The following is a 12,894-nucleotide window of genomic DNA, read 5'->3' as shown; positions in this document are numbered from 1 at the left end:
TTAGGGGATCAATAAAGTTGTATTTTATTGTATAAACATCCTTTCTGCAGGAAGCATGTGCAGATAGGACGTATGTAGCCGTATGGCAGTCATGAAGGGGTTAATGCTATCAAGTGACATGTTCTCCCACTTTCAGGAGAATAAAGGCAGGATTCTCTCCTCAATGATGACATTAAAACTCTGTATGGTGCAATGATACATAAATGTTGCTCCATCTAGTGGCCAGCAATGGTAAATATAAAAAATATTTTAAAATTTTTTATATTTTCCAAAACTTAAATCAAAAATGCCTTAAAATTTAGAAAAAAAACCTTTATATCACCTTTAAAAACACAGAGATAAACTGGCCCTGAGATCAGCATCAGGAGAATCCCTTTCCCGCACCAAACAAACCGATTTTACTTCTCATATTCAATCATCTAAAACATTTTTTAGATTTCTACAACCTTTGTGTCCTAAACTGCAGACAACTATGACCTCAGTTGTGTAACCCAGGCAGCAAACGGATTCCTTGATATCTTATCTAGTATCTGCCATCAAGTATCAGAAGCTTTCCTGACAGATACATCTACTGATAACTATTCTCCTTCTCTAGGATCTCTCTGCAGCATTTCACCCTGAATCCCATCCTCCTGAGGACGCCACACTTTTTTGGCTTTAGGATCACTGCTATATCTTGGTTTACTTATTATGTAACCAGTCTCCTCATTCATCTTGCCATTGGGGTTCCTCAGGAATCTGTCCTGCTTTTTTCTCTTTAAAGGAAACCTACCACATGATATGGAAGGTGTAAGATGGAAATACCGAGCACCAGCTCAGGGTGAGCTGGTGCCAGAGTTTACTTTTGTTAGTGTCCCAAACCGCTGCATCGTGGTTTAAAACACTTTTTAATCTTTATGGCCGGAGCTGTTTAGGCGCACCAAACACGTGACCATGCGCGCATCTACATAGGAAGTGAAGCAGAGCCGCGCGCAAGGTCGCGCGCTTGGTGCGCCGAAGCAGCTTTGGCCATACCCTGAGCTGGTGCTTGCATCCTTTAATAAGGGCTTTCCCACTGATTCCAGAGCAGTTGTTTTTTTATGTTCTCAAGCAATTATCACTATTAGTTTTGATACCAATGTTATTGAGTCTCGCTATTGTCACTAGAGTGGTCCTTGACTCAAGAAGACAGCCCGAAGATAGTGTTGTGATAAAAGTAGGGAAAGTAAAATTATGAGTAAGTAATTATTAAAGTAAAATCCTCTATTTAAAAAAACAGGCCAGGATACTTGGGCAATAAAACCAGTATATCCAAGATCCAGATCTTTTTATAAATATTAATGGCCAGATGATTCTCTCAACCTCCATTAGAAGTAAGCAAAAGGTGATGTCCTATATATCCGGTGTCACATTTCGAAACCCTCATCTGGCAATACACATCTAAGAAATATGCGGAATAATTCATATTTCAGCCACATACTTTTAATAACTCCATCCAGGTCTATGCTCTTACTGTATCAAAGGCCCAGGGGCTTAACTAGGAGAGGCTGGGCCCCATAGCAGATTTCTCCATGGGCCTCCCTTCCCCTTAAAAAAATATAGACATATTTGTACACAGTATGTACAATTCCATACATTTATACACACATACAATATATATAAGTCATAAAAACACATAGTATATACACATCAAATTTGCACAATTACAGTACATGTAGTACATATACATTATATACATTTATGTGGGGGTTATTTATCATTGTTTTTTTTTGGCATAAAACTGTCTAAACAAAGTCGCATTGGATAAGAAGGCATCGTTGTACATAGCTGCGATCAAAAACTCAGCGGGGGAACAGGTTCATATAACGGAAGACATTGCGGACGCTTTCACCTCTTACTACCGGATTCCCAGCTCCCACCCCCCCACAATCACTAACTAAATATATCAAAGCAACTGCGCTACCGTCCCTATCCTCCTCAGATAGCACAGCCCTAGAAGCCCCATTCACAGCAGAAGAGTTAGCACATGTCATTAAAAAACTTCCCTCGGGCAAGAGCCCGGGACCTGACGGGTCGTCTTGTCTTGTCGTCTTAAAGCGTTTAACTCGATATCCGACAGCATTTCTTTTCCTCCCCCTTTACTTAGAGCCCACATCACAGTTATACCCAAGGAGGGGAAGGATCCCCAACTCTGCCCTAGCTACAGTCTAACATAGATGCAAAGATCTATCACCTGGCGCCACTCTTGGGACCCTTTGTTCACCCAGATCAGGTGGGGTTCATCCCCTCCAGAGAGGCCAGGGATAATACACTGAAGAACTTCTCCCTCATAAACTATGCTAAAAAAGCCAATATCCCCACATTGCTACTTTCTCTGGATGCGCAGAAGGCTTTTGACCGGGTGGACTGGGGGTTTCTCGAAGCCACCTTATCACAACTAGGATTGGGCCCCTTAATGTTAACACAAATCAAAGCTCTATATGATCACCCACAGGCCCAGGTTAGAGTGAATGGTACTCTATCCCCACAATTCACTATCAATAATGGAACAAGGCAGAGGTGCCATCTCTACCCGCTCTTTTATGCACTAGTTATCGAACACCTCCTTATAGCGATCAGGACCAATACGGGTATAAAGGGCATTCAAATTGGGGGAAGACATCACAAGTGCTCAGCTTTCCCTGATGATGTCTTACTATACGTCAAAGACCCGTCCTCCTCTATTCCCCACATCATGACCTCTCTCTCAACCTTCAGACATTTTAGCAATCATGAAATTTAACATGTCAAAGTCAGTAGCAATAGTCTATAACCTAGTCTAAACCTACAGTCTATACAGAGTATAAGTCTACAACCGGCTCTAGTCAAATCAATCAGGGACCGCTTTCCGTTCACCTGGCAAACCGAGGCCATTACCTATCTGGGCACTTACATCCGGCAGACAAATTTTCCCCCTTAACTATGGCAAGTTCCTTCGCACTCTTCAGGCAGACCTTTCTAAATGGAAAACCAAAGAAATCTCCTGGATAGGCAGGTCAAACTGTATAAAGATAACTGTCCTCCCCGGGCTGTTATATCTTTTTCAAACTATTCCCCTGACACTCAAGTCATCTTTCTTTAGCAACCTGTCTAGTATCTTGAGCCGCTTTCTCTGGTCTGCCTCTCCCCCAAGAATAGCAAAGAGCACGCTATTTCAAAGGAAATAACAAGGTGGTCTAGGTCTCCCCGATTGTAAGGGGTATTACTATGCATCAGTCTTAGCTTGTATCCTCGACTTGTACCATCACAAGACAGGCGAGCTCTGGATAGGGTTAGAGGCAGCCCAATTGCTGTCCCCTCTACAATCCCTCCCCTGGACAAACACCTACATCACCCACGAACACCACCTTATTAAACTACCATTCGTCACAGAACAAATCTTAAGAACCTTGCGTAAAACCCCCAAAGATTACCGTCTCTTTGACTGCAACGGCCCACTTACACCAATCACTGACAACCCAGATTATCCTCCAGGGGAGGCCACTGCCTTCCTTGACCTTTTAAGAAAGGACAACGCACTTATCTTTAAAACTATACTACGAGACGTGGATCTCTCTACCACTTGCTACCACTCCAACAATTGTCAAGTCGCTCCCGATGGGAATATACACAACTGCTGCACTTTTATCAGACCATTAAATCAGACATGAAACTCCATAGAGAGGCCACTCCCTTTGAGCAGATGTGCGTTGCCCCAACACCAAGGCCAATCTTTGCAATCTATGCCTTATACTTAGAAAAATGGGCAGAGAACATGCCACCATATGCGGAAGCCTGGCATAGGGAACTAAACACGACCTATAGTACAGAAGATTAGGATAAATCTTTTGAGCTATGTCACAAACTCTCCATCTCCAACAGGGCCCAAGATACTAATTATAAAATTATTTCAAGATGGTATTGGGTCCTGACCCGACTCCACGCAATCTACCAATCCTGTCCAGCTGAGTGCTGGAGATGCAGGCAGGCACCTGGCACTATGACACATATATGGTGGGAATGCCCGATACTCCAGCCCTTCTGGCAGATGGTTAGACTGATCCTTATGGGTGTCAGTTTGCAAAATGACCCGTCCTGCCTACTCTTCTCCATGATACCCACCAGGTCTCCCACTACTAAGTGCCCATTGCTGGGCTTCTTTCTCATTGCAGCACGGGCCCTGGTCCCAAGACTATGGAAGACTAGGAGGACCCCCTCCGCTATGGATCTCTTGCAAGAGATACTGTCCCTCCAGAGGATGGAGGAGTTCACTGCTGACTTACATTCCCCAGTTGAAAAACATCTCCAGATCTGGGGGCCATGGCTTGACTTTCATCGCTCCCCCGACCTCTCCAACTTTCATTGAGAAGACGACCCGCCCCCAGAGGGGTTGATCCCTGGTCAACTGTCGCTGACTGTCTTGCACCCCCCCAAACCCTTCCCCTCCCACCCCTTCATTCCAACCCCCCTAAGCCCCACTCAGTTTGTATAATAATCATATTGTCTTACAACAAGTGTTATCTCTAGTTGGTCTCCTGTATTGCTCCCATTGAGCTGTTAGTACTACTATAAAACCAAGCATTTACATGAGGCTCATTTTTCCTGATAAAAAGTTAATCGCTTTAACTTATCATTTCTCCTCGAGTAGGAGGAGATGAGATGTTTATTATCATTGTTAAACATTCATGACTTGGGACTTTTGCAAAATGTCCCATGAAAAGTTGCAAAGTTACCACAGTCCCTGCTGGCGTATGTGATGGGACCTTTTATGCATTTTGAGACTTTTTTTGGGCATTTTTTTTTTAAAATCCCACACAGCAAGTGGAGCAAAAGAACATTTATTAAAGGGCCAAGGCTTGCTTCATCTCTGACCTTGAACCTCTGCTGCCTGTCCCCGACCATGAGATTGCCTGCCTGCTCGACCTTGGCCGCCACCGCAGTCAAGTCACGCTTGTGGAACGACCTGGTGGTACCACGCCGCAGCAAGACCAACCTGCTTTGCGGTGGGCTCTGGTGAAAACAGGGTGACTCTTAGATTCCGGTCCCAGGTGTAGGCTTGTGTCATCGTCCGCGTTGGTTCAGAGGGTTCACTGACCCCGAGCCTTGACAGTAATATAATAAATATATAATAAATCTAATTATATATACTTATAGACATATAGGGGATTATTTATCATATGATAGCGCCACTATGCATCTGTTGCAGCTGGATACCCTTTTTGTAATATAACCGCTTTGTTTGTAAGCACTGCACATCTACCAAAATATAAAAAAGGTTATTACCAGGACTGAACCTTGTAATGCAAAATAGTGCTGCTACTTTTTTGTCATGTCGTCTCTCAAAATATGGTCCGTACACCGAGGTGTGTAAAATTTAGTGGTGTCAGAAGATGGCAAAACCAAGACTTTTTTGCACAAAAGATTTACATTTTTTTAAAACTACTAAAACCTATATAAGTTTGGCATCTCTGGGATTGTTCCAACCCAAACTGCGGAGTCATTTGGAGCGCGCAGCGATGGACCTAAAACAGTGCCCAACAGAACATGTCACATATACATTTTTTCGTCCATTTCACCACATTTGATATTTTTTTTCCAACTTCCCATGACACAGCATGGATTCTTAAATATCGTCACTAGGAAGTACAATTTATTATTCTGAAAAAAGGCCTCATACTGCTCTGTACACAGAAAAATTTCAAAACTAGACTAGAATCTATCCAGTAGCATATGCTTGTTTTAAAGATTAAGCCATGCATGTCTAAGTACTGACTGTTCTTTACGGTGAAACTGCGAATGGCTCATTAAATCAGTTATGGTTCCTGCAACGTCCCTGCCAATGCGCATGGCAGAGGAGTAGTTGCGAATAAGCCCTTTTACTACCCAGTAAGGAAGGAATGTTAATGTTATCATCCAATGATGTTCCACTATTGTAACTGGAGTGTGATTGGAGGAGGAGACCACCTGACTAGGGAGTAACTAAACCCTTCGGGGAGGAGTTAGTTCTCTCAGGCCCAGCTCTCACCACAGGAGGAGCTCAGAGCACATGCTCTGCTCACAGGCCTGCTATGCCTCAGCTCAGCTACTACACACAGAGTGACACAGGACAAAGCTGCAGCTTTCACCATTGGACACAGCTACATCCCAGCCTGCCCCTGCATCCAGGCTGGTGACACAACTCCTGAGGTTCTTCTCCAAGATCACTCCAGTACTGCACTTGTACAGAAGCGTTTGGCGTGTTGTTTCCGTTGGTTCGAATAAAGAACTGTAAGTTACTTTTATGCACAACATTGCCTCCACTTGGTCCCTGCTACGGCTGTATCACCATCAAGGGCGCCCCATCTATCTACCAGGGACACATACTACAGGCTGCACCAGGGAGAACCAGTACATCAGCCTCTCCCTCTATATCATTTCTTGCCAACACCACCTGCTGGAGACCTACCAGGCTGTAGTACAGCCCTCCGGTCCCCATACCAAGCACCGTGACACTAGCGTGCCTAGGCCGCAACCGCCAGCCACTCCGGTATTCTGGGCCCCGGCTGTCCCCAGGCCCCAAGAGAAGGCTAGGCCCCGGTGGGGGATGTTGCAAATCTTTATTTATATAGCGCCATCAAATTCCGTAGCGCTTTACAAATCATGGGGGACATATACAGATATAATATTACATTACACAGAACAAACAGTCATATGGAATAATAGGAGGGAGGGCGTACAGGTGAAGAAAGGTCCTTTTTACATTTTAAGAGCCGTATTGGGTGCAATATACTGAGGTTTAATAAAGACAAATAGTGCATCTCCAAAAGGACCAGGCCTTATAAAATCTAAATAGCTTGATACTTATTGCTTCCTAAATTTGCAGTAGGCTGACACCTATCCATGATCCAGGATGTTGTTATACATTGGTAAAATGCTGCTGGTATAACCAGACTATACTCAATGCCTTTACTGTTTTACCTTGTATGACCCTTCCATATGCCCAGTTGTATGTCATTCTTCTTCTAAAGTATTCCATGGTTATTTAAATTTGATAACATAAGAAGGGATAAATTAAATAGATGTGAGTAAACCACACATATAAATCTTGATAGATATAATGTGTCTTTCTCACTACACTAGCCCTCGCAGGGATTGTCTGTACCAGCTGTAACCTTCAGGCATTCTAAAAAGTATTGTATGTGTGGGATGTGTTAATCTCCAAGAGCCATCAACACTTGTGTTACCAAGTAGAGAGGAAATGTTTATTGTGTAATCTAATCAAGTTATACTGTGACTGATGAATTTAGGTAGGAAAGCAAAGAGATTAAAATAGAAGAAATAACAGTTTATATTATATACATTTCCTTCTATAATATGATCAGTGATATTGTATGTCATTTCAGGAGGGACACTAATGCAAATTACAGCAAAATGCACCTTACCATAGCAAGGACCATGTGGATAATGACTGATAAAGTCATAGGGGGCACCAATCAGAGAGCTATGTCATTTGGCATTTGCTATTACAACCTACCACAGGTTAACTGTTAAACTGCTGTATACAATAACTATATATTGTAAGAGCAAGTAGTAAAATAAATAAGTTAAAAAACGGTTAAAATATTTGAAAATTTTAATTTCAAATCACCCTCATTCTCTAGAACATATATTTAAATAAACAAACCATAAACATGTTAGGTATTGCCAAAATGAGTCTCTCAAAATATATAACAAATATCATAAACCATGTACAAAATTTAAATGTACAAACAGTTTTTTCTCCATTTTGCCACCCATATCATCATTTGAATAAAAAGTGTAAAAAATCATTATAGAGTCCTCCAAAATGGTATAAATTAAAACATCAATATTTGCTATGATCATACACTGGAGATCAAAATTAGAGAACAACACACAATTTCTTTAATGTCAAGGTCATTGTGTAGTGATTGGCCCACATTTACTAAGGCCCCTTCTACACTTGCGTTGCATTTCACGTCAGAGTTTGATCAGGGTGCGATCAGGGTTTGGTCAGTGAAAAACTGACATTTTGCATCAGAGTTCAATCAGTTTTTGGTTAGAGTTTGTTCAGTGTCTCAGTTTTTCACGTGCGGTTTCAATGCAATTTCAATGCGTTTTTCACGCGCAGAAAATGCGTGTGAAATGGACTCAGGACCGAGCTCTATCTTTTCTATGGCAATTGATGCGTGAAAAACGCATTGCACTTGCATTGCACTTGCAAGTGTCTCAGAGTGCAATGCGTTTTTGATGCATCTCCACAGACTTGTATGGTGCGTTTTTCACGCGCGTGACTTGCAAAAGTAGAGCATGTCGAGATTTAAACGCACGTTAAAAAAACGTGCGTGTGTGCGTGAAAAAAAATGCAAGTCTGAAAAGACCCATTGATTACAATGGGTCAGAGTGCAATGCAAGTTCTGCACGTCAAAAGCATGCACAGAAAACGAGCGTGAAAAACGCGAGTGTGAAAGGGGCCTAAGGGTCATGCGCCTACCCACACAACCCTTTTGTGGCGCGGATGCACTATTCTTCATGCAACACAAATTTCTGAAAAGGGCGTTTCGGTGCTCAGTCGGACCGTGTGCCACATTTATCATGCAAAGTCCGACAGAAATGTGTTTCACGCCCCATGTTAAAGGCACACCAAAAAAGGTAGCGCACTTTGCCGAAGCAGTGCAGAGGACACCAGCATCATAAGGAACGGGCACCACAAGAACCTCATGAATCTGGCGTACATAGTACAGTTTGCACTGTTTTTAGTAAATGTAGGCCATTGTGTAGTCCTATATGCACATATTCTAACTTGCATTAAATAACAGTATTTTAAGCTTATTTCATATAGTGTATATATTATAAAGCGCAGAATACAAATGTAAATGAGATAATTGTAAAAGAACACTGGTCAAAATAAAAGAACACTTTCAGATACCTGCAAGTTATTGGTGTTAGTCTGGCACCTGATGCTAATTTCCTTAATTATCTGGTAAACCCTATTTAAATGGCAGCCTAAGGGTGCGTTCACACGTTGCAGTTAAAACTGCATCATAATCAGTTTTGAAGTGGTTTTAGGTGCATGTTCATATTTTAAAAGGTGAAAGACATGAACTGAACAGGTAAATTACATTTATTGAACAGATTTCGCATTAACATGAAACTCCCTGTTCTGTTCATGTTATTCAAATCTTAAATTAACAAAACTGCACCTACAACCACTTCAAAATTGATGGCAATGCAGTTTTAACTGTAATGTGTGAATGCACCCAAACTTTCCAGTTTTGACTGACTTTGCAAAAATGCTGTGCCGTTCCAAAGTGACAGAAATCCCCTTGCAGCAGGTTGTCCAGATGAAGGCCAAAGCGGTGACCACATCAGAAGTTGGTCATTCCAAGTCTTTGATTTCTAGAATATTGCATCTTACAACACCACAAACTCATGCATGTCACCCAAGAAGAATAAGGAGAGGACAGGATAATACAGAGAATCTCCATGGGTAATCATTTCAACATAGCAGCTGGGATTTATTACCAGTTCAGCACTGATCAGGGCAAGGATCTGTCTCTTTGTACAGTGTCTACACATTTAGGAGCATTTGGACTGAAGGACCACACTGCAGTGACCAAACCTGTCATTAGCAGAAAGAATCAAAAGGCTAGACTCACCTTTGATGTATAGGCAGATGAGAAGTGGCCCACAGTTCATTTCAGTAATTAAAGCAAGTTTCTTTTATTTGGTTCTCTTTTGGTGTCTTTCACAAACTGGTTAACATTTTCTGGAGCAGGAGTTGGACCTCTCAATCTGCTACTTCGCATAGTGAGTATCAGAACCTTCAACAACAACAAGTGGTTCCTTCCTTGCGCTCATCACTAAATCAGCCAGAAATTTTCATGCAGGACAATGCCCCCTGTGACACTGCAAAAAGCAGTAATGCAGTTAATTGAAACCGAAAACACTGAAACAATGAAATGACCAGCCAAGAGTCCTGATCTAAACCCAATAGAAATCCTCTGGAAAATCCTTGCTGACAAAGTTATGGCCAAGAAACCCATAACAGTCACAAAACTGTGGAAGAGACTGAAAGAAGAAGAGTGAAGAAATTAAGCGATACCTTTTTGAGGCTAACTGAGTATATTTGATGGTGAGCTTTCTGGAATACTAGTTCTCTTCATCAGACATGATGTTATGCATGAAGCAGAACATTCACAGCATTTTATACACACTAAACAGTGATCATCAAAGGATATTTTTTAAAAATACCTCTAAAACAACAGATTGATAAATACAGGGATATCTTATTTACAACGGGAGGGCAATAAAAACATTAAAAACCTGTGAGGCGAGACACAAGAGCACTGGCTCTTATCTGCTTGTGGCCTCCAGGTCAGAGGTAGGAGGTCATGTAGCTGGCATGAATGTTAAGACCACTTTGTAAGGTGTTGAATCTCCTCATTAATTTATACTCCCATTCTTTCCTTTCCCTCTGTGTCTTAAAATGTCCCATTAAAATAGTAATCTGCAAATCTTCCATGATGTGGTCACTCTGGAGAAATGTGCAGCCACTGGGAGATCTTTCCTTTCATTTTTAATAACCGATTGGTGCGAGTTCATGGGCTGATGGAGTCTCTGGCATGTTTCCCCAACATAAAGGCCTGTGGTTGGACACTGCTGACACATAATAAGGTAGACCACATTAGAGGACCTGCAGGAAAAGGTCACCCTGATCTGATGTACCTGCTTTGATTGAGGTACAGGTTCCTGGTCACCCGTGCGAATGTGCTGGCACGTTTTACACCTGCTTTGCAGGCAGGGTGAGGTACCATTTTCTGATGGGGGTCTCAGGGCACTCCGGACACTCAGGTTTAGTGGTTGCCAGAATGACAGGAGAGGAGGGACTGGGAATATTTCTTTTAGTCTTGTGTCTTTATGTAGAATCATTTGGAGTTCCTTGGCAATGTGACGTAGGATTGTGGGCTGTAAGTGACTAGGGGTACCCTGGCATCCTGTTGGTTCTCCTTATATGTGAGTAAATCATTTCTGTTGATGGCTGCTGCTTTACTTATTTGGTTATCAGTCACTTTTAGTCTGTAGCCCAACTGGAGAAATTCAGACCTGAGCTCCAGGAGGTGTTTTTCCAGGTCTTTTTTGTCTGAACAGATATGGTTGTAGCATATGGCCTGGCTGTATATTATAGACTGTCTGGTATGTTTGGGGTGAAAGTGGTTATTTCTCAGGTAGACCGTTCTGTCTGTAGGTTTATTGAATATTGTTGTGGTTAAGCGGCTGTCTTTAATCTGTATGGTGGTATCCAGAAAGTGTAACTCCTTGTCTGAATAGCTTGGTTTCATATTGATGGTGGGGTGAAAGTTCTTGTAGCCCTCATGGAATTGAATTAGGGCCTCCTCACCTGCAGTCCAGATGATCAGAATATCATCAATATAACGGAGGTAGATCATGGGTTTTGTGGTGCATGTGGATAAGTAACCACCTTCCAGTTCAGCCATAAAAAGATTGGCATACTGTGGTGCACACCTTTAGCCCATTGATGTTCCCATACACTGTAGGTACAGATCCTCTCCAAATAAGAAATAGTTGTGCTTGAGCACAAATTGTATGAGTTCTGAGACCAGTTAATGCTTCACCATGTGTGCTCGGCATGCTGCTATTCCATCTTTATGGGGGATGTTAGTGTATAGAGATTTCACATCCATTGTGGCCAGAATCATACAATCAGGAAGTGGGCCTACAGTCTTGAGTTTATTTAAAAGGTCAGTAGTGTCCTGGATGTAGCTAGAGGAACTTCTGACCAGGGGTTTAAGGAGATTTTCCACCCAACCTGAGATACTTTCCGTCAAGGTGCCAATGCCAGAAATAATAGGCTTTCCTGGATTACCATCTTTGTGTATCTTGGGGAGCATATAGAAGCAGCCTGGCCTGGGATCCTCTGGGATGAGAAGGTGGACCTTGTGTGGCATCTCAGTTGAAAACTTCTTGGTCATATGAATTAGTTGCTTCTTATAGGCCTCTGTGGGGGTCACTTTAAAGTTTGCTATAATAAATGGGGTTGGACAGCTGTCTGTTTGCTTCCTTGATATAGTCAGAAGTATTCATTATGACTATTGCACCCCCTTTGTCTGCAGGTTTTATGATGATATCTGGGTTTGCTTTCAATAATATAATAGCCCTTTGTTCCTGCAGGGATAGGTTTTTGACTTGTTTCTTTCTTTTCCCCAGGATTTTAGTTTTAACTTTTATCTGAAGTGGTCAATGTACACTCACCGGCCACTTTATTAGGTACACCATGCTAGTAACGGGTTGGACCCCCTTTTGCCTTCAGAACTGCCTCAATTCTTCGTGGCATAGATTCAACAAGGTGCTGGAAGCATTCCTCAGAGATTTTGGTCCATATTGACATGATGGCATCACACAGTTGCCGCAGATTTGTCGGCTGCACATCCATGATGCGAATCTCCCGTTCAACCACATCCCAAAGATGCTCTATTGGATAGAGATTTGGTGACTGTGGAGGCCATTTGAGTACAGTGAACTCATTGTCATGTTCAAGAAACCAGTCTGAGATGATTCCAGCTTTATGACATGGCGCATTATCCTGCTGAAAGTAGCCATCAGATGTTGGGTACATTGTGGCCATAAAGGGATGGACATGGTCAGCAACAATACTCAGGTAGGCTGTGGCGTTGCAACGATGCTCAATTGGTACCAAGGGGCCCAAAGAGTGCCAAGAAAATATTCCCCACACCATGACACCACCACCCCTTTCTTTTTCGGACCATTCTCTGTAAACCCTAGAGATGGTTGTTCGTGAAAATCTCAGTAGATCAGCAGTTTCTGAAATACTCAGACCAGCCCTTCTGGCACCAACAACCGTGCCACGTTCAAAGGCAC

The sequence above is a fragment of the Engystomops pustulosus genome, chromosome 1, assembly GCF_040894005.1.
Source record: "Engystomops pustulosus chromosome 1, aEngPut4.maternal, whole genome shotgun sequence".
NCBI classification, from domain to species: Eukaryota; Metazoa; Chordata; class Amphibia; order Anura; family Leptodactylidae; genus Engystomops; species Engystomops pustulosus.
The sequence above is the reverse complement of the archived record's forward strand: the minus strand, read 5'-3'. Positions refer to the sequence as shown.